Here is a 26,159-nt window from a genome sequence, read left to right as displayed (position 1 = left end):
TTCAAAGAGTTCCATGTTTAATGCATACATTAATTTCCTAATAGTCTTTTGGAAAACTCTTATTTTACTTATTCACGCTATAGATGGAAAACTTAAGAAGGTTTTGTGACCTGTTTTTGGTACACTGCTGCCATTGTCCTGGCTGACACTTTTTAATATTGTCTTTGAAAAACTAATACTTTTTTAAATACCTTTTTGGCAGTGTGGAGTTTGCATCAGAGGATTTGAAGTCTCAGATCTACTACTTACTAGGTATGTACTTAAAAACAAACCACTTACTCTTCTTAGCTTAGTTTTCTTATCTATAAAATGGGGCAATTAATACCACCCACCACACAGGGTTGTTGTGAGGATTAAATGAGACAATATGCATGGAAACTGTATAATCTTCAACAAAACATAAGTTACTACTATTATGATCAAGAAAAGTTAGCCATGTGTTCCCAGAGGTTTGCTCAATATCACTGCTTCTACTGCTCTACTAACAAATATCTCCAACTGCGTACGAAAGTTCATTTGTTATTCATTTGCCATCTTCAAATGTTTCCCAACACTTTTTCTTTGGACTTCCTGTTATGGAGGATAGTTTTTTTCTAGGAATAACATAGCAAAGACAAACATGATTGACATTAAATATAGGGAACGTTTTCTGAAGGAAGTCTGACTTGGCTTCCAGAGGTTTTGAGTAGTTCAGCTACAGTTCTGCCAGAAGTCAGGGAAAGATCTGGATGGTTTCATAAAGTCTCCATAAACCTGTGAGTTTATAAAAAGCCAAAAGCCAAGAGATTATATTGACTATTTTCCAGTTAGTATACCTTTCACGAGCACAGAAAATTTTATGTGTTCTAATACATGCATTTTAATTATTTTACCTGGTATAAATTAGAACCATGTTTCACACCAGCAAAAAGAGACATCACAGAGAGGGTATAGTTTATTCTTTACCTAGGCTTGCTATGAAATCCAAATGCTTTGCTGAAAAAATACATATCCTTTCAATAGAATAACAAAACACACATCTATCTCCACCATAAAGTGCACTAAATTAATTATAGATACATTTGCATATATCCTAAACTAAATATTGACAATTTTTACTGATCAGGTACTAACAAAAAAAAATTGTAGGAAAAAAAAATCCAATCCTGAATATACAACTTATAGATTTAACAAAAATACAACTGGGGAAGCTATGAAAAAAATTGAGGGAAAAATCACTCTTTGCTGAAAGTTTGACAAAATCAAAAATTGTTTTTGGATGCACCACTTGTAACTACTTTAAATCACTGCACTTATTCTCTCATTCCCTATTAAAAACAACACTGTGCTCTATCTTGCAGCAAAGCCGATTTATTAGAAGTATTCCCCTGCGCCAAAGGAACTAGTAAAAAAAACTCTGCTTTACTAACTACAGTTTCTGAGTAAAGCACGTTTTATAGCTACATGCCAACATGACAGTTTTCATGAGGAATCCAGAGACTCACATGCTTCAAAGCACCTGAAGCGTGGGTGTTAAAGGAACCGATCCACCACTGAATTTACTTTAATATTAGCTCATCTGCTGCTGAAAACAGCAGTGGCATTTAAAATTCTAATTCCTTTCTCCTACTTAGCATGATTAGCAAATCTTAATTTAGGCAGTCTTAGAATTAAAACTAGTGCATTTTATATTTTTGGCTAAATTAGCAAAAAATAACTCATGCTTATCAATCACTTTCTTAAGAACTTCAAAGTTCTCTACAAATAATCTCAACAGCCAATGACCTTTACTGAGTGGCTTCTATATTATAAATAGCAGAAGTCTTGCCTTCAACAAGTGTGCTGTCTAGAGGTTGTAAGGCATAAACATATAATCTAATGAAAATTTACTGTGACTGCAGTATAGAAGAAATAATTACATCTATTTGGATGGATCAAGGAAGACCTCATGAAGGAGGTAAAATCAGGGCTGTGCATGGAAGCATTAGAAGGTACTTCAAGAGAAAAGCAGATACTGGCCATAGAAAGAAAATGGTGAAGAAAGTCATGGAGGCAGGAAAACGGGCAATGTTTCTCAGTGCTGGTTTTGGTCAGAATCACTTGGGGAGGCTTTTATTAAGGTAATTAGGCCTCAATACAGACCTACTAAATTTAAATCTCCCAGGTTAAGGTTGGGCATTTAAATTTTGTTTTAAATTCCAAAGGTCATTCTGATGACGCTGAGGACCACTGATTTAGGAGGTGTTTGGGGAAAGACCAATAGTCCAGCTAAAATACAAGGTCCATGAAGGAGGTAAGGCTGGGAAAATTTTTATATCAAGCTTTGCAGTGTGTTGAATTCCAAGCTGAGAAGTCTGCATGATATTCTTTGGCAATGGTTTTTGAGCAGGTGTATAAACAATCAGTGTACTTTAGGGACATTTTGTAGAAGTAATATTGCAGGAAGGATGAATGAGGAGAAACTGAGAGGAAGAAGACAAGTTAGAAGGCTATGCAGTATTCCAGGTAAGAAGACACAACGGCATGAACAGTGCACTGCCAGTGGAATGCGGTTTAAAAAAAAGGTGTAACTCAGGGGCCAGCTCGTGGCTTAGCGGTTAAATGCGTACGCTCCGCTACTGGTGGCCCAGGTTCGGATCCCAGGCGTGCACTGATGCACTGCTTGTCAGGCCATGGTGAGGCGGCATCCTACATACAGCAACTAGAAGGATGTGCAACTATGACATACAACTATCTACTGGGGTTTTGGGGAGAAAAAGGGAAAAAAGGAGGAGGATTGGCAATAGATGTTAGCTCAGGGCCGGTCTTCCTCAGCAAAAAGAGGAGGATTGGCATGGATGTTAGCTCAGGGCTGATCTTCCTCACGAAAAAAAAAAAAAAGATGTAATTCAAAAGATACAGGAAAGGTAGAATTCCTAGGAATTGGAAACTGGAGAAAGAATAAGAATTAAAGATAATGATTTTCAGAGAAGGTAGGTAGAATATTGGTGAGGCAATTAATAATGATGGAAAATACTAGAAAAGCAAATTTCAGAGTATTTTGTACATATTGGGTTTGGATGAGACCATACACATCGTACAGGTTTACATTGGCTAATTATTAATAGTGCCCTCTTTAACCTTCCACAGTGACCCAGTTTAGTTGATAAATTATAACCGCCTTAGGTTTAAAGTACTTTTATGTTATCCCTGTGGAAATGTCTATAAAAAAGTTGGAAGTGAGGGTCTGGGGACAGATCCTCAGCATCAAGGAAGGGAATCCATATCTAAGAGGTTATTGAAGTAGATGGATGCTGGTGGTGAGATCACCAACAGAAAGTGAGCAGGGACAGAAAACAGAGCAGCCAAAGGAACACCTGCCTTTTGTAGAGACAGAAGAGGGAAGAGGAGTCCAAAACAAAAACAAATAAAAAAAAGGAAGTTGGAAAGGAGGAAAAATCATCATGAGAAGAAAATATTATGAAATCAAGGAAGTAGAAATATTTAGAAAAGGAGGATGTCAAAAATGTAGTCAGGAATGTAGACGTGGAAGAGAACACTGCTGAATATGGAAAAAGAGGAGACCATCAGGGATTTTGAAGGTAGTGATGGCAGAGTAAGGAGGCAAAAGCCTCTAGGATGTTGCCAGGATAATGGGAAATAAAACAGAAACAATAATTAAGACTATTCTTTAAGAAGTTTGGAGGGCAAAGGGGTCTTGTTCAGTCATGTGGACGATCAAGATAGATAAAAAAGAAGTGAACACCAAGAGGGATATTTACTGACCTCAGGAATAAGATGGGGTATAGAGATAGGAATCTACACTGAAGTCAGGGAACATATCTAATAGGAGAAAAGAAAATTGAAACGCAGAAGAGGTGTGGTCCAAGTCATGGCTGTGACTCTAAGACAACTGAAGTAATGGCTGTAACTGAAAAGCTGCAGTTTTGGAAGAGTCATCAGCAAGGAGTACAAAGTCACTCAGAGAGATGGAAAGGGTTTATAAGACAGGTCCTAAGGAAGATGGGGAAATGTGCCAGAGATGAGGAGTAGGGAGAAGATGATGGGATTAGGTGATGGAGATGTAAAACAAGGACTTCAAAGGAAAAGTTTTTGAATAATGGTGACAGAAACATACTCAGGAAGTGGTCTTTCAGGGGCAAGGAAAATTTTTTTGCAACTCCCAACCTACATCCCACATCCATCCCCTCCCCTAGTTTCATCAAGTAGTGATAGTAAGAGATGAAGCAGGTAACAGGGAAGGTGTCATCCTCAGGAAACAAATGTCAATTAACTCAAGGTGATGGAAAGAACGCTAAGAAAAATGTCAGTTACATGACAAGTTGGAACCCAAAACTAAAGGATGACAATGGGGCCAGTGGAAGTGGTTAGGAGATGGGTCAGAAAGGATGTCAAACTCTCAGCTGGAAAGATACATAAAACAGAAAAGGAGAGCAGAGGAGGGCACTGCACCTAGGACTCTAACAGATGATCCTAGTTAAAAAGGATGTTGGTCATGAGAGGTCAGCCGAAACTCCCATTCTAAATAGTATAAACATATGGAACAGATGAAAGAAAAAGATTTAGAATAACCAAAGTAATCTTTCTCTATTCTTGGCATATCAAAACAGAATTAAATCCAATTTTATATCAAAAATACACTGAAGAAGTATTTCTACTCACCCACCCAAACTTTTTACCAGGCTTTCCCACAAGTATAGGATTCCAGGAGAAGGGGTAAGCAAATCACATTGAGGACCCCTCCCACTTCCTATCTCCCATCTCATTTCTAAATTATATGGGTGAAATGAGATTAGAAATAAACTTGAGGGCTGCCTTGAAAGTTTTTTCTTTTTTAAGAGGCTTCAAAAGGAAGCATGCAGCCACACGGGTATGGAAGTTGGGGATAATGGGATTTTACAGACTGATTGTGTGCACACATAAAAGCAGTGCTTCTTTTTCAATGCTAGCGGGCTGGAGTGGGGGCTGGGGGGCAGTCTAGGAAATTACTATCCAAAGTAATTACCCTTCTGAATGTACATCAGGGCTCTGATAATTGTGACATTACAAAGCTGAGGCCACTTGACATCAATGTTCCATTAAAAAGCATGGAATCATTGCTGGAATTCCGTATTTGAATTTCCTAGATATAAGGACCAATGTCTAATAAAATTCTCTTTTAAAAATATGTTCTATAAACATTAGCGATGTCTTACAAATACAGTGGGCTTAATAAATGTCTGGTGATCATGCTGCTGCCACTGAAGACACTACCATTTGTTGAGGACTTTGTCAAGCACACTGCTAATTGTTTTATATATTTTAATCTCATTTAATTCACACAATAACTTTACAGATAGGAATTATTTCTGTATTTTTCAGATGAGAAAATTAAAGCTTTGAAAGGTCAGGGAGGTATTTTATTTATTCAATATTAACAGTTATTTATTTAGTACCTAACTCAATAACTGTGCTTAGGACTGGGTAAACAGTAGTGACCCAAAAAGATATGGAGATTATAGTTGAAGGAGGCAGGAATTCAGATATTGACCAAAAACCAAATGACTATAAAGTGAAAAATTGTGACAGGTGCCATGAAAGAGAAAAACATGGTGCTATGAATGAGCATAACAGGAGAACCTATTTAGACTGAGTGCTAAGGGAAAACTTAAGACCTGAGGGATAAAGAGTCAGCCATGTGAAGAGTGAGGTAGAGAGTGTTCTGAGCACAGGAAACAGGACACGTTAGTTTCAAGTAGGGAACCAGTTTAGTGAGTTTAAAGATTGAAAAAAATTTCAGGGTTGCTCAAGCTCACTGACCAGGAGAGAGGTGAGATCAGCAAGGCAGGACTGGATCAGATCATGAAGGTCTTGTAGACTAAGGCCAAGGTAAGGAGTCTGGACTTCATTCTAGGGCAAGAGAAAGCCATTGGAGGATTTTTAACAGGGTGGGGTCAGGGGAGGAGGAGGAGAAGAATGATGTGTGGGGATCAGACTATCGGCTTCCAATTGTAATAAGGTCCCTCTAGCCACTGTGTGGAAAAGAATGAGTAAATATAGAACAGGATGGTGATGGTAAGAAGAGAGAAGGGAAAAGATACCAGATATATTTTGGAACTATAAAGTAATCCTTTTTAAAGTTATAGACAGTAAGTGGTGGAACAAGGATTCTGTCTGCTCCTGAAGCTTGAGCTCTTAACCACTCTCTTTAAATCGTGAGCAGAAACATTTCTTCAACAACTTTAAAAGGGAGTTTGAGTCCAGAAAAAAAAATTATTTCATTTTACTGAGATAACAAATAGAAGATATTTTTAGGATTAAATCTCAAAATGTTTTAATGGGGCAAATGTGAATTTTTCTCCCAAGGCTTACAGACCTCTGCCTCATGATGGTGAATGATGACTTCTGGTGGCCAATAGTTAATGGCTATAAACTATCCTGAGAATAACACCTGTCTTTCTTGCAACTTTCAATAAATTTAACTCATAGTTGGCGGGCGAATCTTAATATTTGAGTCCACTATGTTGAGGTGATGATCTTTTTGTGTCTTCTAAGAGCCAGAATGGAAGGGCCAGATCACTGAAGACTTTCCCCAGGCTTTGTGCTGAATTTGAGACATATAACCCATGAATACTACACCTAGTCTATAAAGGTAAAGAAATGTTAAGATTATTTAATGTTTTTCAATAATTAATTATTTTTAAAAAATAATCTTTGAATTACTTAAATGCTTTATTCAGAGTATACTTACCAGACAAATATAAATACAGACAGGTATTAGAAATCTACATTTATTCTATGCTTTCAGTCAATATGTCATAGAATCTTAGTTAGCTAGAAGAGATTTCATGAATGTTGGTGATGTGTTCTAACAATTAAATCAAAAAATTAGTCCCCTCATTGTTTTAGAACAATACAAAATTTGAAAAAAAGTTTATAGTTGAACTGAACTAGTTTACAGTTTTTAAAAAGTCCATAATGGAAAAACATGTAGCTAGTCTCTGAATCAAAATATGCTTCTAACTACTGAGCTATGTATGGCTCATAGCACTCATCATACAAGAGTTATATGTTATATTTATTGTTGTTATTATTATCTAATATACTAAATATTTTACTTATATGTTATTATCCATATCCCCCATTAAAATGCAAACTCAATGAAGGCAAGTAATTTTTTTTCTGCTATTTCACTGTTAAATCACTCCAATCTACAGAACAATGCCTGGCACCTAGCAGACACTCAAAAAAATATTTGTTGGATGAATGAATAAAAAATAAGTATCATCTGAGACAATCTTTGTGAAAGCTCTTTGTAAACTGTAAACCATTCTACAAATGTAGAGTATTATCAACATCTTCATGATAACTAGCATAGACCATTTAAGCATTCCGCATCCTTTATCTCCTCTACTTCCCAATTCAAAAAAGAAACTCAATTTCAAACAGGTTATGCAACTCACCCAATATCACACAGTATAAATGGCAGAATTGGAACTCCAAAAACCAACTTGATTCCAAATGCAAGGATCTTAACTCCAGATCTCCTGTCTTTTCTATATTTCTCTCTTCATTGTGGCATACCGACTCCAAGCGTACAAAACAAAATATACTAGAACACTCTATTAAATTATATGTACAATTGATATTTGAGATGATGATTAAGAGCACTGTCTTTGAATTAGACAGATCTAGGTTTGCATCTAGTTTCTGCCACTTACTTGGAGTATGGACTTGGACAATTTAGCCAACCTTTCTAAGCCTCGGTTTCACCTTCTGGAAAATATGATAATGACAGTGCCTCTCTAATTGTAAGGAATAAATTATATATTTCAAGTTGAGCACTTAACTCATACCTGCTCTTAGTAAATGTCCAGTAAATTCTATTTTCACCCTTGATGATGAGGAAATATTTGCCTGGTATCTGATATTAGAACTGACATTTGAACATAGGGCGACAAAACGTGGGAAGTAGTGAAGCAAGATCAACAGACTGTCTGCATTTCTGTGGCCCCTCTGTACCTTGCACTGATTTTAAGATTCAAATACTAATAAAGGCATACTTTTTTCTCTCTCCCCAACACCGGACTCGGCTCATTATATTATTCTGCTACCTTTTGGTAAAGGTACAAGTAGGAATGTCAACTGCTAAAAAGTGGAAAGAATAATAATTTCTAAAAAGATTTGTTATCTTAAAGCTGTTAAAATGGTAAAAGTCTTTGTTATGTTTTCCAGAATCCCAATAAAATTTTTTGTTGTGTAAGAATAAATATCTACATGGTTACTTGTTAGATCAAAGTTGCAGAGTTATTAAGTATATCAGTGTATGAGCACCAGGGACAGCGTTTCGGATGAATTAGCCCCTGCTGGTGGGAATCATTTTTATTGGGAAAGAGGGAGTGTTAACAGCCAGGTACATGTCTCAGGCAACTAGGCAACTACAGTCTTCTGTTTAAGTGCAACAGCAAATTGCATAAGCTAGGCCATTCCCTCCTAGTTGTGAATCCAAATTAGCATGCCCTTGCTCTTTAAAAAAAAAAAGAGAGAGAGAGAAGTCTATTCTCTGGTTTTATAAACATGTTTAAACAAGACATTCTTATTTCCTAGTTTATCAGGTGCTGATCTTTTCCAGGTACAGGAATTTAGTTAACATGTTTCTTCAGAAAATTCCTCTTTGAATGTTAACTAATATACTTCAAGGGTTAGGTTTAAGAGTGAAAATTAGATTTCAATATTTATTATAGTGTAATAGTATTACCTAGAAGAAATGTGCTAGTTCATAAGCACATTAAACTTTCTCACCTCCCCAGACAAGTTTCACAAGTTCTTCTCCAATTCTTCACCTTTCCTTAGAAGTCCCAGACAGAGAGGTAGCAGTAGGAGCCATTAAAACCAATTAACACTTCACCTTCATTTTGGGACAAATAAGAGGGAAAAAGAGAAGCAATTCAAACTAAATCTTTAATAAATGCGTAAAAGTAAATTTATCAGCCCTTTCAAAGTAAAGGAAAACATTTACTTGTGACAAAACACACGTGTGGAATATTTAATACCCAAACGAAGGAAATTCAGGGTAACTTCTTAGCAAATGTTCACAAAATACATAAGTATCTACCAACTATACTACCCTTTAATATTAAGAATATAGGGTTAAGAATCTCTTAAAAGAATGTTAATCCGGTGCTCTACTTTCAGCCAGTCTATAGCAGATAATAGAGTAACCAATTTATGATTTAAAAATATTTCTGGGACAAGAAATTCTATAATATATTTCAGAATCTCTTCTAAAATTTAATGTCAACACTGAAGTGTTTTAATGTAGATGTTAAATGTGGACTTTATTTAATGTAGACATTAAAGTGTTATACAATTACCTTCCAGAAACTCCCCAGTAACTCCTATTATTTCTATGAAATACTGAAGAGATGACAAGATATCAGCATATTCAAACGTCATTCTTGCATATAGAATAGTGGTTAGGAGCACAGTGTCTTGGAGTTGAGCTAACCCAGCTTCAAATCACACTGGTTCCACCACTTATTAGCAGGGTAACTCTGGGCAAATTACTTAATCTCTCTAAACTTGCCTTTCATAACTCTATAGGATTGGTAAATGCATTTAAAGTATATGAAGTGCTTAGTATAGTAATGCCTGACACATTAGTAACTACATAGTATTTGGTGGCTATAGGCAATATATTCCAGGGATTAATTGTGCAAATTCTAAAATCTGACTTCTTAGTTTCAAAGCCAAGCTTTTCCACTTGTTACTTATTTGGCTCTGGGCAAATCATTTAACCTATTTAGAAGAGTGCTTTGCACATGGTAAGTGCTCAATAAATGATAATTTTAAAATTATTTCAATTGAAGTCTCATAGAAGCTGAAATTTAAAGAGCATATCAGAGTAATTTTCTCTTCTGATATTTGAATTGACCAGCTTTAGAAATAAATGAACACTACCAACTCAATCCACATCTGCAAATCTTTCCTACATACCAATATGCAGTTATACATTGATCAAGCTCCTAGCACAGACTCCTTAGTTTCAGGTTTCCCAGACTTCTCTGATGATACAAATCACCCAGAGATTGTCACTGAGGAGGTCTGGGGTGGGGCCTTGGAATCTGTATGTATAATCAGCTTCCCAGGTGAGCCCTACAGCTGGGCAGGCTTAGAAACCCTGAATTAGTTGATGCTGTGCCTAACCACAGAATCTGAGAAGAATATCTAGCAGTCACACTCACTGAACAGAATTATTGTTTTACAAGTATTATGTAATGGAAATGGGAATCTTATAAGTGACCTTTTACTCAACAAATATTTTGTTGAGTATTTATCAGTACCAAATATTTATCAAGCATATATTACAGCACAATTCACAAAACAATGTATGAAGATTAATTGGAAAACAAACCTATTCTTAAAAATTAACATCATTTGGTAAATGAGAGTGGCAAACAGAAAAAGCATCCTTGGAAAAGATAAACATAATTATATGTTACCATTTGTCCTGGGGAGTTCAGAAAGTATCAAGGCAAGAGTCTGGTCAAGAGGTCTAGTTCTTCAAGAAGTCTGTTTATAGTTATCTATGACACTGCTGCCATTGCTAATGGGCTAAAAATGCTAATAATTTAAGAATATTCAAATAATTCACTGTAAAAAATAACCACTTTTTTCCTTGACCCTTCTGAACATTAGTCTTTAGAAACAAATTATAGTTTATTCTTATGAGTAAAATTAGCACAAACTTGGATCTGAATTTTTTTAAAAAATGATAAAAGGAAACGAGCTTCCATTCTCCCAAGCCCCCAAGGCCCACCCCACACATGCACCATGTACATGCTCAAACAAACTATGAGCAGCTTCTACAACTGAGGGATCTGCAACCTACATCTTTGTAGAAACACAAGCATAAATTATTATGCAAGGAAATCCAGGTGCAATGACAACAAAAATAGCACTATTATTCTACTGAATGAAGAACACTTACTTATAAACTATAGGATAGCAAATGCGTATATGTTTCAACATAATATCAGCCAATGTGGTCAAGAATTATTAATTTTTTTTTGGTGAGGAAAATTGGCCCTGAGCTAACATCTGTTGCCACTCTTCCTCTTTTTGCTGAGGAAGATTGGCTCTGAGCTAACATCTGTGCCCATCTTCCTCTATTTTGTATGGGACGCTGCCACAGCATGGCTTGATGAGCGGTGCACTGGTCCAGGATCTGAATCTGCAAACCCTGGGCCACCAAAGCGGGGTGCATGAACTTAACCACTACGCCATGGGGCTGGCTCCCAAAATTATTACTTTTTAAGATTCAGGGTAGTACACGGAAAGGTAAAACAGTGTAATCATTAGGTAATTCTCTGTAATCTCCCAGCTAGAGAATTACTAGCTACATGCATGAATTTGGAATAAAATGGATTTAAATGCAATCATTATAGCTATTCAAATATTACTGGTCCATAGGAGCATGAACTAAAATAAAGCATCTAATAGGTATTGCTGAAAATATGACCAGGGGAGCAGACACAAAACTTCAGGTTTTGCAGTTATCCACTACCCCAAGGATTAGGAAAATAAAGGGCTACTTAGGACTCTCATAACTACTCCTGAGTGGTCACTGCTGAGTGGTGAGATGATAGGTGAATTTTTTTTTGTTTTTACTTTTCTGATTTTCCAAATTTCCTAATAAAAAAAAAAGTACTATACTCTTTTTATGACTAGGGAAAATAATTTCTTTATTTAAGGATATTATCTGAGGGATCAAATTTATTTGAGTATTACAATAAGGCCATTTAAAAACGTTGTCCTTGAAGAGGCTTAATCATGTTCTTCCTCAAAGAAAATTTGTCTTGCGTCCTCCTTATTTTGTCCAATAAAAAATAATATAAGAAAAAATAACAATACAAGGACTGAAATTCCATATGCTACTTCCAAATCTAGGTCTTCAAAAGGATGGTTCACAGTAGCAATGCTAAGTGATGATAACAGTTTCACTGGTAGTGATAGAACTCCTCCTATTCATCTGGTGTGTGATCCAAAGACAGACAGGAAACCCAGCGAAGGAGGGCAAATAAAAAATGCTTATCCTCTCTGAGCAAAAGGAGAGCCAACTTTTCTATTGGATTGTTGTTAAGGGTGTAGGGCATAACCACTGATGGACTTTCATTACTCATCCTTTACCCTTTCCATCTCCAATTTCCCATTCTCTTCATCTTTATTTTTTTCTTTCCTATTCTCTCTTTAGCTTTGGCCTAGCTCCACAACCAGTTCCTGTAGGAGGCACTCAAAGGCATTGTTATTCCCATGAATTAAAAAGGGACAATTGTAGGCAGATTTTGGAATATATGGAGGAGATCTATGCAGCCTCCCATGCAGACACACATACAGCTAATCCACAATTGATTTGTTTAGGGATACTGCATTTATAAGATGAGTTTAGTCATTTTCCCTTGAGCCTTTTTCAAGTTTTCATGAGCACCTTGCTCATGATAAGTCTAGTTTCCCTGACTTAATGCTGTTTTAGAAGGCAATAAGGATCCACAGGGCAAGGAATTCACTTTAATAACATCTTTAAAAATAATAACATCCTCACAGAAAGGCATCTATCAAAGTGAGTTCCACACAATGATCTGGACAAAGTCAGAAGATGTAAGCCATTTTAACCACTGCTCACTGTAAGACTTCAGCTAATATATTCTTCAAAGAATCAACACAGGGGAACTCAGCAATGCCTAGTGACGGAGCTCTCTAAGGTTCTCAAACTGAGAGCGGTTTGATTTAGGTTTATATAGTCCAGAAACAACTTAGGAGGTAAATAACATAAATGCCATTACCATGTTCCAGTCCAGAAGTTTTTATTACAGCAAGTTTAGCTCTGGGTAAGCTGCTGCAATCAGCACACTGCTATGGCAAACACACTGACTATATTTTCTTCCTAAATGGTATATAGCACTTGGGCTGCTCCTGAGAATGATTCATGAAACAGCTCTAATCAACACATTATAGCTGGAAAAGCTAGATTGAACACTCATAATTTGTACGCCTTAATTGTCAAAACTGTTTGCTTTCCAGATGAACACAGTCAATAAAATCACCCAAACTAGTTCATCAACTGACATGACAAATAATCCCTACCTTCTACCACCACCTCTGAGATATATCCTCTGAGATATAACTCAATTGTTAGAAAAGAAAAACACTAGAAATGGACACAAATGACAAAATAATTTATCAAAATGAATCACCAGAAGCAAAGTTAAATAAGAGAAAATTTTTTCCAAAAATTTCAAAGAACGTTGGTAATGTTGCAGGTTCTTGCTGAGTTTATGACAATATGGGCTTAATACATGGGGTGTCTTCTGAAAGTTGGAAAATCTTAGTTTTCTTCCCAGCTTATTGTTTTGTGATTTTCTGACACAGTAACTTACCAACCTCAAATTTCACAGATCTAAAAGGAGCTCGACAATTGTTATTCTAGACTATGCCCAAAAGACAGTTTCTCAAATCAATGAAAATAATTGAATAATTACTAAAACTTTAAAGACAAAGTGAACAGATGAAGTGCATACCATCCTCCAATTTGGTTAAAAAAAAGCCAAATTCCTTCATCAAAGCCATCGTGGAAAAAAACTAAAAGGTAAAGAAGTGTCTGTCTCTCATCTACCCATGTTATCAATTTAGCATAAGAGTCAAGTGTTTTTCACCTTCTTCAACTAAAATTCAGGACCACAAATGCAGAGGTCCCTTTGGTTCCTGAATCAATATTAAGATTTCAAATTTTATGTCAACTTTAATACATTAACGGGGAGGACATCTCATTCTCAAATTACGCTAAAGTTTTGAAATTCATGGTAAGCAACTATCAATAAGTCTTCCCTAATTTGTACACTTGAACTTTACCTCCCTCACTGATTAATAAAATCCCCTTCCTTTCCTCTCAATAGTCAATGGTGTGTGTGTCTGGTCCATGGACCACACGTTGAGTAGGATAGAATAGCTATGTTCCAATTGCAGCAATCAATATCCAACTCAAGTCCAACTATGGTTTGGTATCAGTTAGTGGCATTTGCCCCTCTAGCGTAAATATCCAAGGGGCAAGTGAAACTTTGGCTAACTGGCACTTCTGGGATAGCTGCAGCAATTCAAAGGCCTCCTATTTAATTGACCTTCCTTTTGTCAACCCAATCTGAGGAGAGTGGAAAGGGAGACTATTAGAGACATGTCATTCTCAGCCTCTCTGCTCTTTAAGACCTAGCTGCCAGCTGTTCTGCTCCCTTCTATGACTTGTCCTCTCTCCTAGAAGATAAGAATTTTAGCTTACCTCTGTTTGAGAATGAGGTGCTGGCTTGAAGACAATTCGAATGTCAATTGCCAATTGGCTTGTGTCAAAATTGATATTATTGTGAGGTGCGTTCTTGTGTAATTTACATTTGATCATGATTTCAGTAAAGTGTTTAACAATTCTTAATTATATCCTCCAGGACCAGATGGAGAACCACAGGCTGCATGGTAATGTTATTAGGTGGACTCAACAACAAAACCCCAAAACTGATCAGCATCATCTAATAGCATATCATAGGACTCTGTACTCAAGCTGAAATTTTCAAGCTTTTTATCAATAACTTGAATAATGACACATAAGACCTTCCTACCAAGAACTGTATCTTAGAAGTAGAATTAAGACGTTTAATGGCAGAAGGAGATTTAAATTCATGCATTCATACAAGGAAAAAATTACTGAGTGATTACTATGTGCTAGGTGGCAAATCCTGGGCAATATACAAATAAAAAATATGCTATGTCTTCAAGAAATTTATGACCTAGTAAAAGAGACAGACAAATAAATGATTATGCTGCAGTGTGAAAAGTGCTGCAATAGAGAAATGTACACATGACTAAGAAAAACAGAAGTGTTACCTGACTCCCAGTGGAAGATTCTAGGAAGATTTGGGATGTGAAAGTGAAGATATCAGGTGAGCCATTGTACATATAGGTCTGACATTTGGGACAGGTATATGCCCTGACATAAAGGTTTAGGAGAATCAGAATATAGTTGGTCATTGAAGCCATGGGTTTGATGAGATAGATCCAGAAGATTATACAGGAAAAAATAGTTAAAGGCCATGGATGGAACCTTGGGGAATAGCAGCCACCAAGACTGAGGCAGAGAGAGAGAGGTACCCAAGAAGGAGACAGAAAAGAGGTAACTCCACCAATTTCCTAAATGTTGGAGTTCCTTGGGCCTCTGTTCTACGCCCTATTTTCTATATATACACTCTTCCAGGGTCTCATCCATTTTTTTGGGTCCAAGTGCCATTGATAACATGTTACTATTTTCTGCTATTAGAGAAGCAAGGTCACGTTTTAAGAATGAAAAAGCATAGTTAGATAGGAGCTTGAGAAAAATGGTGAAGTTGTGGGTTAGCCACACTGGGGAATTCCATTCAACAACTCTTTGTTGAATAGTACGGCAAGCCCTAATGTAGATGGTGAAATATGGCAGTGAAAAAAGACAACTAAGAAAAGGAATAACCCCATGGATTCTCTAAATGTTGTAGTCACTTGGGGTTCTCTTCTATGTCCTCTTCTCTCTATACATACTCTTCCAAAGCAGTTTCATCCATTCTCCTGGTTCCAGTTACCATTAATAATATGTTATGTAATGTGTATATGATAATATGTACAGGCAAGCTCCATGAAGCTTACATTCTAGTGAGAAGAGGGCAGACAATAATGAAATAAATACACAACAGCAATTTACCTGAAAAATGATATGACTAAAAAGAAGGAAGAAGGGAATAGAAAGTGAAAGAGGCCTACATTATACATAGGGTGGTCAGGGAAATCCTCATTGAGGAGGTAATAATTTGAGCGTAAAACCAATTAAAGTGAGAGAGCAAAGCACGCATCTATATAGGGCAATAGCTTTTGACCTAGGCTGCACATTAGCAACACCCGGGAATCTTTTAAAACAAAAGTAATTCCTGGGTCCCACACCTCAGAAATTCTGAGTTAACTGGTCTGGGATATGGCCTGGGCACAAGAAATTTTTAAAATTCTCATTGATTCTAATGTGTAGCCAAGAATGAAAAGTACTGATGGAATGGAAGAGCGTTAGACAGAGGTAATTCCAAGTGCAAAGGACAAGAGGAAAGAGCATGCTTGGAGTCTAGGAGAAAAATATGGGTCAGATAACCAGATCTAAATAAAAGATTTGAATAATGGTGTTGAGGACTAGCAGAAGTACTAAATCTTATATTTATATAGACCAAAAAAAAAAAGAAAAAAAAATCCACACAGCTGTGTGATTTTCAAGAGCAGTCCTCAGCAGCCCAGGGGTAGTTGTAAAAGAGGTAGAAGGCTGGATTGACCCAGTGCTAGTAGTTCAGACAGTGACTGTAAAGAAAGGATAACAGAGAATTCTTAAAATAATGGACTGTTGGGTATGAGCTGAAGCAAGAAGGAACTGAAGCCAAAAGTTAAGGAGAAATGGGAGGGATCAAGTGACAGAACATACAATGATCTCAATAAACAGAAAAATCAAACATGGTGAGTGTGGAGGATCTCAGCTGACCACAATTTCAATCTGACCCAGAGGAATACCATGTCTACTAAATATCCTAAGGCAATCTTAGACTTATATTAAAAAGTAGTGGTTGGTCTTCACTAGATAATCACTAACTTCCCTTGTGGGTGTAGAATGTATTCACTTGAACTTGGGAAAGTATAATCTACACATCATGGGAGGAAGCAGCCTAATCTGCTCTGGGCTGGGCAAAACATGTTTGGAATATTATGTTCAGTTCAGATGAGCAATTTTAAGAGAAACTCTAACATGAAGGGTCCAAGGATAGGCAGTCATGATGAAAAATAATCTGGAAGTTATTTCTATTAGGAATAATGACCTTTTTTTTTTTTTTACCTGGAAAGTATGATGACATGAAAGTTCTCATTCATAACTGTCAGAGGGTGGAAAAGGTCTCAGGCATAAAAGAAGTTCCCATTTCTTAGAAGTAAAGTGGTCCAGAACAATGAGGAGAATCCAAATGTGGTCATTCTGGTAAATGATAAAAGACTATAGTTATAAAGCTAAGAGGTCACAGTATTTCAAGGGGCACCAATGTAGATGTTGAATTCATACAAAAGAATCATAGAAGGGACTGTGACATAGCTGGCCCCTATCCTTCATTAGAAGACTGCCAAGGCACTTTATGAATAAGCCCCTGTATGATTCTAAGGGGAAATTTTGTTCTGCCTAATGTCTTTAAATGCACTGGGGGCTATGGGATGGGGGGTGGGGGTAGTAAGGAAGACTGTCAGGGAGGCTTGACTCATTAAAAACATATTTGGAACTATACTGAACTGACAGCTATACACTTTAAAAAAGAAACAAATCTGATGCATATTAAGCACTAGTTATAAAGTAAACGGATCAGCTGAAAGGCTCCTCCAATGGTGAAGTCAAGAAGAGGGAAACTCAGTGATTAGAAAGTATATGCCAGATGTATATCCATTCACAATCTGTCTCTTCAGTGAATGAAAGCCAAATAGAGAAAAGATGAGCTGAAAGATGAGCATGAGGTCTTACACCTTGAGGATGACTTGTCTTCTTTTCTAGATATTGATCACCACTGTGGCTTCCCAGAGAGGATATAAGGGATGCGACTACTGTGGATATGACTGTTCCACCTTGGGAAAGCAAGCTCTTTGGGCCATGGTGGATGCCTGCAAGGTCTCTCTGCAGCCAGAGTCAGGCAGAGAAAAAGATCGACTGATCCTTTCTGCCCTTTCTTGTTTTCTGAAGCCTTGGGTATTTCCAATGGGAAATGGCTGATGGGATATGATTTGAGGTAGGCATGAAAATAGGTTTCATTGTAAAAATGTTCCATAGTAAATCTGTATAACAAGAAAAGTGAAAGGTTAAGTTCTCTGTGAAATTCAATTCACTATCAACATGTTCTGCCTTTATCATAAAATAAAAGCTACAGTAAGTGGCTCCACCTCTCCAGTGACATATCAGAGGAAGGGACTTTGGAATCAGAGTTAGGTTACTTACTACCTTCTTTACTGAATATTTAACAATATTTCACGGAATACAGAAGAAATAAATACATTTCACCAATTTTAAGATGATCTCCAAGTCTGAATTCTAACATATGTATAAGGAATAATAAATTTAAAAAAAAATTCCTTTTAAGAACTCAATAGATGTAAGGACATCAAAATACTCAAATAAAGCAAGGTGCCTATTTCAGATGCTGTCAGTATTAAATCTCAAGGAAATACAGTTAACACATCACTTAACAACAGGGGATACCTTCTGAGAAATGTGTCGTCAGGCAATTTCGCCATTGTGCAAACACTATAGAGCATACTGAAGGGCAACAAAATTTGCCACCCCAAAATGTGTCTCTTTAACATGAGGATTATTTTACGCTGACTATTTTTAAGAAACAAAGACTCAAACTTTTTCTTGTTACCTCGTTCTCGACTGCCTAAAAGAATTCAGATTAAAAAATCCTGTCTCAGGAACTGAGCTATCAATTTAGCATAACATGAACTAGGTGGTAGACAGGGAGGAACCTAGCAAAGCCTGTTTGTTGTATTCCCCTCTGTGTTTTTCTGTTTCTATGTGCCCAAGCACTTGTTTTCCAAATGTTTGCTCCTCTTCACCTACCTGTGAATTGATTTCCTTCCCTTTGAAGTCCCTGACTCTTCCAATCCCCAACATCTTTTGAATTTTGCTGAGGATGGTATTTAAGGTAAGGGCTTGGCCATTTTGGTGAGTTATCCGATTTTCCTGGGTTTCTCCCATATACACATGTTATTAAACTTTTATTTTTCTCCTGTTAATCTGGCTCATGTCAATTCAATTCCTAGACCAGCCAGAAGAACCTAGAAGGGTAAAGGAAAATTTCTTCCTCCCCTACAGTACTTACACAAACCTAGATGGTATAACCTAGTACACACACAGGCTATATGGTACTACTCTTACAGGACGAACATCATATATGTGATCCATCGTCGACCAAAACATCTTACGCAGCGTATGACTGTAGCAAAATCATGAACACTTTGCTCTCTCTCTGTGGTAGGTAGAATTCTAAGAATGATCTCCATTGACTTTCATCCTTGTATAATATCCTCCCCCTTGAATGTGGGTGGAAGTGAAATCAGAAAGCTTCCAGCCAGAGAAGGATTTAATGTCTCATTGCTGGCTTTGAAAATTGGAGAGGGACACAATGAGCTGAGAGTGGCTCCCTGCTGACAATCAGCAAGAAAACAGGGCCCTCAGTCCAATAATCACAAGGAACTAAATTCTGCCAACAACCTGAATGATCTTGGAAGCAGATTTTTCCCTTGAGTCTCCAGATAAGAGCCCAGTAGGCTGACACTGTGATTTCAAACCTCTGAGACTCTGAGCAGTCTCTGAACCCAGTCAAGCCTGCTAGACTTCTGCTTTACAGAACTTTGAGATAATAAATGCATGTTGTTTTAAGTCACTAAATTTGTGGTAATTACACAGCAATAGAAAACTAGTATACTTTCTATACATAGTTCTTCTACCTATCCAAAGACATAAAGGTAAAAAAATCTGATTTTCTACATTATTACAACAAAAAGATTTAATTTAAAGTATGAAGTCAAAAGAACTCAGATTTCATGACAGTCACCTACAGAAGATCTGAATTAAAATAAAATTCGTATTTTATAAGTATATGTAAATTAATTTCCAGAAACAAATGTTGTATATATTAAAATAAACTCCAAACCTATTTCAAAAGATGGAAACACGTTAGATCAATAATCCCAAAATATCTTAGTAAAAAAAAAAAAAATATATATATATATATATATAATGATTTAAGGGGAGGACAATACAACTTTTCCAATTTAAATATTTGGTAGAATAAAAATATCTCATTATTAAAAGAGAAGTAGGGATCAATACATACAAAGGTTATTTTTTGAGCAAGGAACGACAAGGGACCAACACAACTGGTCACCATTTATTTCACAGTGTTGATGCTTTAGGAAAATCCAAAAGAACATTTTTTTGGTACATGATCTTTACTCAGGGGTTCACAGGAACGAAAGGAGTTCACAAATGCTTGGCAGTCTTGTAAACCTATACCATGAGGTTTATTGCCTTACAGACTTTAAGGCAATCAAACTATAAATGCCTTTCTCCATCTGCAGATAGCTCATCCTAAAATAAATCAAAAGATTCAATCTGCCATAATACTTGATGTCTTTTCACTCTCTTCTTAATATAAAGCATGTTCACATCCAAATCTCTGTTCAACTGGAGAAGAGAAAGCAAGATATTGCAGTTAATATGTGAGTTCTAAAATCAGCTTTCCTGAATTCAAATCCTAAACCAATCACTTGTTAAGTGTGTGATTTTAGGCAAGTTGGGTAACTTCTTTGTGCCTCCATTTCCCTTTCTGTAAATGGGGAGAGTAAGAATACATACCTCATAAGATTGTAGTGAGGATCAAATGAGTTAATGTAAAAAGTCCTTACAACAGTGCCTGAAACATATTAAGTGCTCAATAAATCTTAGCTATTATGAAAACTGCCAAAGCTTTTCCTTACAATCATCTCATTCCTTTAGGCAAAATTAAACATCCTAACAATGGACACATTTTTCAAACAAAATTAAACATCCTATCAATGGACACATGCCTTATGCAACATGTGGCTCACTACAAACCTTCACCTATTTCTTCTGCCTGCCCCATTACTCCTGCATTACACCTAGGGTCTTTTATTTAATGGCTACTTGTAGGTAAGACAGAAACTGGATATGGAAGACATAAGAGGGGCTCTGAAACTGGCCCAGCTGAGTCACAGACATTAGCCCTGAAATATAATCTAAAACTAAAACTACTCAAGAACCAGTCCTTGAGATAGGTGGTTTGGCCATGTCTGTCTTTGAATTCAACTTAAAAACTTAAGTGCTTGGTCAAGGAAGCCTCAAAAATACATAAGGAACATCAGTGGGACAGGACTGAAAAGCTTATCAACTCCTTAAAGTTTCCATTTGAAATAAATGTACCACTAACAAATAAAAGAGTGTTTGATTTCTTCTGCAGCCTTGAACCAAATGAATCCACTATGAGGAATACATCCTAGCAGTAAAGAGCATGGGCTTTGGACTTAGACTTATTTTCAAAGCCCCCTCTGAGTCCAGTTTCTCCATCTCTAAAATGGGAATAATATTAGTATGCAAACTCAGAGGTTACTTGTGAGATTCACATAAGATAATGTATGTGTGCACATTTAACAGAATGTGTGGTACATAATAAGCTCTTAAATAGAGACGTTATAACAGAAGTTACCTGTCTTTAGTAAATGCATGTTTTACTTCTAAGTGAGATCAGTTTCTTCCCTGTAAAAGCTATGGATAAGTGTCTCCCAACTCCCAGTAATCTCTTTATGACTTGGGAAACCTTAAAAATGGGTAAAAATCTATGTGTAGGGGTGAGAGGAAAAGCTGCACTAGCAGCTCTGAGGCATGATTTAGATATGTCACAGTGCACCTGTGTATGATATTACAATCCTATGTTATTCTTTTGAGTTTTTTTGAATCAATTCAGGAGTCTAATACAGACAGAATATGAAATTTAGGACTGACAATACGAAAATCTCAACTAATCACTCTCTGTATATATCAAAAGCAAATCTGACTGTGTAAGAAATTAATAAATCCTGGGTCAGATGCATCCGCTTTCTGTTCAGAGGTTTCTACAATTTTAACATTATCCCTTCTACTATGAAAGATATTTTAAAAATACAAACACTGAGAACAGTCCCAAGGTTAAGTAGTGATGTTCAGGTTTTTTAAAGTTTTATTTGTGAAATATAAATGGCATATATATGTACATAAAACATAACTGAGCAGCTTAATAAATTATTGTAAAGAGAATACTTTTACACCACCATCCAGGTGAAGAAAAAGAACACTGTAAGCACTCCTAGATGTCCTACACTTGCCTCTTCATAATCACAACCCTTGACCAAAAGTAATTCCTATCCTTACTTTATGGTTATCATTTCCTTATTTTGCTTAATAGTTTACCTAAGTTTGCATCTCTTCATACTATAGTTTAGCTTTGCCTGTTTTTTGAACTTTATTTAAATAGAATCACCCACCATGTATTCTTTTATGTCTGGCTCCTTTATGCAAACATTAAATTTGTGTGATTCATATATGTTATGTATACATGCAGTTTCTTCATTTTCATCACTTTGTACTGTTAACATTATACAAATCCCAAAATATACTTATCCATTTTACTGCTGATGAACATATGGTTTGAGTTTTGAGCTATTGTGAATAACGTAGCTATCAATTTCTTGTACATGTCTCTAAGTGCACAGAAGCATATGTAAATATATTGGCTGTACATCTCAGAATAGAATTGCTGAGTCTCTAAATATGCATATCTTCAAATTTAGTAGATGATACCAAATTTTTCCAAGGTGGTCATACCCTAGATATTATTTATAACATGCTTATAAATATGAGAATTTGTTCAAACTCTGAGTCATAGTCTACAGGCAAGTCTGCAAACTAGTTCCAGAAAGTGCTGTCACTGTGACTATGAATCACACTGATGAGCATGGTCCCAGCTATATGGTGAGAAAATCCATGTTTATTTCCATGTCTGTCTAGCTAGGTTTCCAAATAGATATATGATTCCATCAGGTTGAATCAGGATGGATTACAAAACTATTTTATTGCTGTACAAGTATAATCAGTCTGAGTAACTGACAGGCCAAGAATAGTACCTCAAAATTCTGTCTGACCTGGGACCAGAGCCCAGCATACCTAATGAGGTTTTACAATTCCTGAGTATTGGAAACTAAAGATCTAGGAGACAGTAACATGTGCAATAAAACTTTTATCCTTCAGTAGCATGTCAGTGGGACAAAGAAACATATATTCAAAAAGTCCATTCAACTTACAACTTTGCCAAAATACATCTGGATAACCAGAGGACAATTAAAACCATTTTAAAGGACATTTGATGTCACCTGGCTTGAAAAAACAGTAACTATTATACAAATCTTAAATTGCCTCTTGACCACTTAGTGAAAGAAGGGTTTTCAACATGTTACTTTTTTCTACTGTGCCCTTTTATGTGTTTATTTTAAAAATTAGGGCCATTCTACTTGACCTATTTGTAAATTAGTTCTACAAAGTAGAACACTCATAGATAATACAAGTAATCACACAGATAGAGTCAACTGTACCTACATGCTCACAAAAAGCCAGGAATTTAGGAAGCTATGTAGAATAACTACTAGTGGAACTGCTACATTGTGACGTGGATGGAAATCACAGCACAACCCCTCATTTCTCTGACCAAAGACAGCTCTGTCATATCAAGCATTTAAATAAATCTCAGCACTATAAAGTAATTATGTGTCAGAAACTGCTACTACTGGATTTGTAATTAGGTGAATTATATTTATAATTATAATTAGGTGAAATTGCCAGGGTTATAGTGAAAAAGGAAACTTGTTTACTCATCTTCATTTATAAATGGACATTTAGAGCAATTACAAATCCTGCTAAACATACAGTTCATTTAAAAAATCAACTTAAAAGAGATCCATCTTTGCCAAATTTATAATTTATAAGCTTTGAAAATATGTCTCAAAAGGGAAGATTTTACCAAAAGAGCATCTCAATGCTCATTCTTTGCTAGTGGAATAATGCTGGTTGCCTCTCTCTATATATATGAAGCATTAGCTAATTTTTAAATAAACTACTTGCTTACAAAATATTTCCATAAAATATTCAAGCTCCTCTGGTCTTCTGTCAAGCTTCCTATGAATGTATCAAAAATTTTATTAGCCTAACACATAAAAGAATACATTTTACATGCTACTCTCTGTGAACAGCAGAATAAACAAATAGCATCATGTAAACTTAAGCCAACCCTATACTAATGCTTACTGCTTACTACACGTCTGTGAGACTGTTGTAACCAAGCTTTTCTCAAAAATAATTCTAGAAACTATTCATCTAGTAGCCCTTTTATTTATATCCCAAGAGAAATTCAATCCTCCAGTCACTGTGCTACACACACACACACACGCAAAAGAAATTACGTATTCAGTGATTGACTGTTCATCCTATGTTGCCCCATCTTTCAAAGTAAAGAGGTACATACATAAAAAAAATTGAAAGGGATTTGGTTTGGTTGGGAAACTATACCAAATAAATTTTAGGTAGCTAATGTCTTAACTCACTAATCTGAAAGGCTTCCTCTTTCTATTGATGTGTCCACATATGGGACATAGCATAATAAATGCTTTACTGCTCTTTAAAGCTCAAACCTAATATCTGTTCACCTCTTCAGAAATAACGCAGTGCTGTTAGAAAAAGTGACATGTTAAATATATTTCAATATTTCTACACTCTTTCAATGGTAGATATTTTACCAATAAAGTGAGGGTATAAGATAAGAAGGAAAGATACTCTATACTGCACTAAATACTGATTACTCTTTCCTGAAAGGAGTAAAAACAAGTTGGAATCCACTGCAGGCAGGCACACAATGTCCCTCTTGGTGATCATTATTCTCCACTGGATTACTGCAGTTATCTACTTGCTTGATGAGTACATATATGTCAAAATGATCATCTCAAAATATAATTCAGATCATGTTACCATGCTGCTTTAAAAACCTCCAGTGGCTTCCCATTGCAATTAGATTAAAATTCAGACTCTTTTAGTACTCTAGGGGGCCCTCCATCATCTGGCTCCTGCTCACCTCTTTGAATTCATTCCTTAACCAGCTTATGCACTAGGATGCAGCTACACTTTTTTTTTTTGGTTATTCAGTGAGACCAAGCGTCTTCCTCTTCCTGAAATAGACCTTCTTTGTTCCCCAGAACTTAACATGGCTGACTCCCTCTCATCATTAAGGTCTCACCTGAACTTTCATCTCTTCAAAGGGGCTTAGTTGATCATCCTTATTAAAATATGGTGCCCACAACTCCTACCTCAACTCACTCTCTATCCCACTTTTTCTTTGGTGTTCTTCATAGTACTTATTTCTATCTAAAATTTTATTATTTATTTATTTGTTTGAATGTTTATTAGCTATTCTTCCCACTGGATTATACACATTGAGGGCAGAGAATTTTTCCATACTGTTCACTGTTATATCTCCAGTGCCTAAATAGCACCTGGTATATAGTAGGTACTCAATAGTAAATAACATGTATTCGATAAATGATTGAAATATTTATGTTCGGTTAGTACAGTCAACCTGTGTTAATGCGTAGTCTCTCTTTTACATTTGGCAAAGCCACTAGGCTGTGATCTCTCCCACTTCTTAATCTTCTGAGCTTCCTGAGAGCAAAGGCCATATTGTACTTATTCCTACATCTCCACTGCCTAGCCTCGTGCCTGGTACATAATAAGTGTTCAATAATTACTTGATGCATCAACCTGCTAAAGAAATGCATGCATAAATAAATGGATGGATGGATGGATGGATGGACGGATGGAGGGTTTTGATTTTTTTACCCAATATGGTCCAAGCAAGAATGGCTCCTGCTATTGCAGTTTACAAATGCAGCCTAGTGCATACACGGAAAGGAGGGTGTAGTAGCCACTATTGCTACCCTGATCAGATTCCTTTTACTCAGGGTTTCTCAAGCCTGGCACTATTAACATTTTGGACTGGATAAATCTTTGTTGTAGACGGGTCCTTTGCATTATTGGGTATTTAGAAGCATCCCTGGCCTCTACCCACTAGATGCCAGTAGCAACACCACTACCACCCCTCCCCCTGAGTCTTGATAATCAAAATTATCTCCAGACATTGCCAAATATCTCTCAGGGACAAAATTACCCCCAGTGAAAAACTACGGCCCTTTATCTGTAGTATATCCTTCTCCAAGCTGCTATGAGTCTTAGCTGCTAACAAAAGCATCCTTCTCCAGAGAAATGTCCTCAGCCTGAGGGAGTTGCCTCTCTGGGAGGATATGCCCTCCCTCCAAGGATAGCTTTAGACACTGAATGAATGATGAAAGAGGAATACATGTGAGTCTCTTTCCCTCTAGGTGGAACAACTCTGAGATGCTATTCCTACTTCAGAGCTCTCAGTAGGATCAGACCCAAACTAGACTTCAGGTAAAACTACATCTTAATTAGCTTTCCCCTG

At 36.5% G+C, this 26,159-nt stretch overlaps 1 protein-coding gene and 1 long non-coding RNA gene across 3 annotated transcripts in view; one reads left to right on the top strand and one right to left on the bottom strand.

Annotated features, from left to right (window-relative positions):
* Positions 1-26,159, bottom strand: part of MACROD2 (mono-ADP ribosylhydrolase 2) — a 668,091-nt gene that overhangs the window by 327,277 nt on the left and 314,655 nt on the right. The gene's annotated exons all lie outside the window — the stretch shown is intronic.
* On the top strand, positions 24-19,643 carry LOC131418691 (uncharacterized). Of its 2 annotated transcripts, XR_009222962.1 has the most exons (6): positions 24-252; positions 2,184-2,272; positions 6,514-6,610; positions 13,413-13,603; positions 14,448-14,939; positions 17,585-19,643. It is a non-coding gene; the product is annotated as an uncharacterized LOC131418691 (long non-coding RNA). The 2 variants fall into 2 exon arrangements; XR_009222961.1 differs by lacking the exon at positions 17,585-19,643 and having other exon boundaries at positions 14,448-15,174.

Source organism: Diceros bicornis, chromosome 19 (genome assembly GCF_020826845.1).
Source record: "Diceros bicornis minor isolate mBicDic1 chromosome 19, mDicBic1.mat.cur, whole genome shotgun sequence".
Taxonomy (NCBI): Eukaryota; Metazoa; Chordata; class Mammalia; order Perissodactyla; family Rhinocerotidae; genus Diceros; species Diceros bicornis.
The sequence above is the reverse complement of the archived record's forward strand: the minus strand, read 5'-3'. Positions and strand labels throughout refer to the sequence as shown.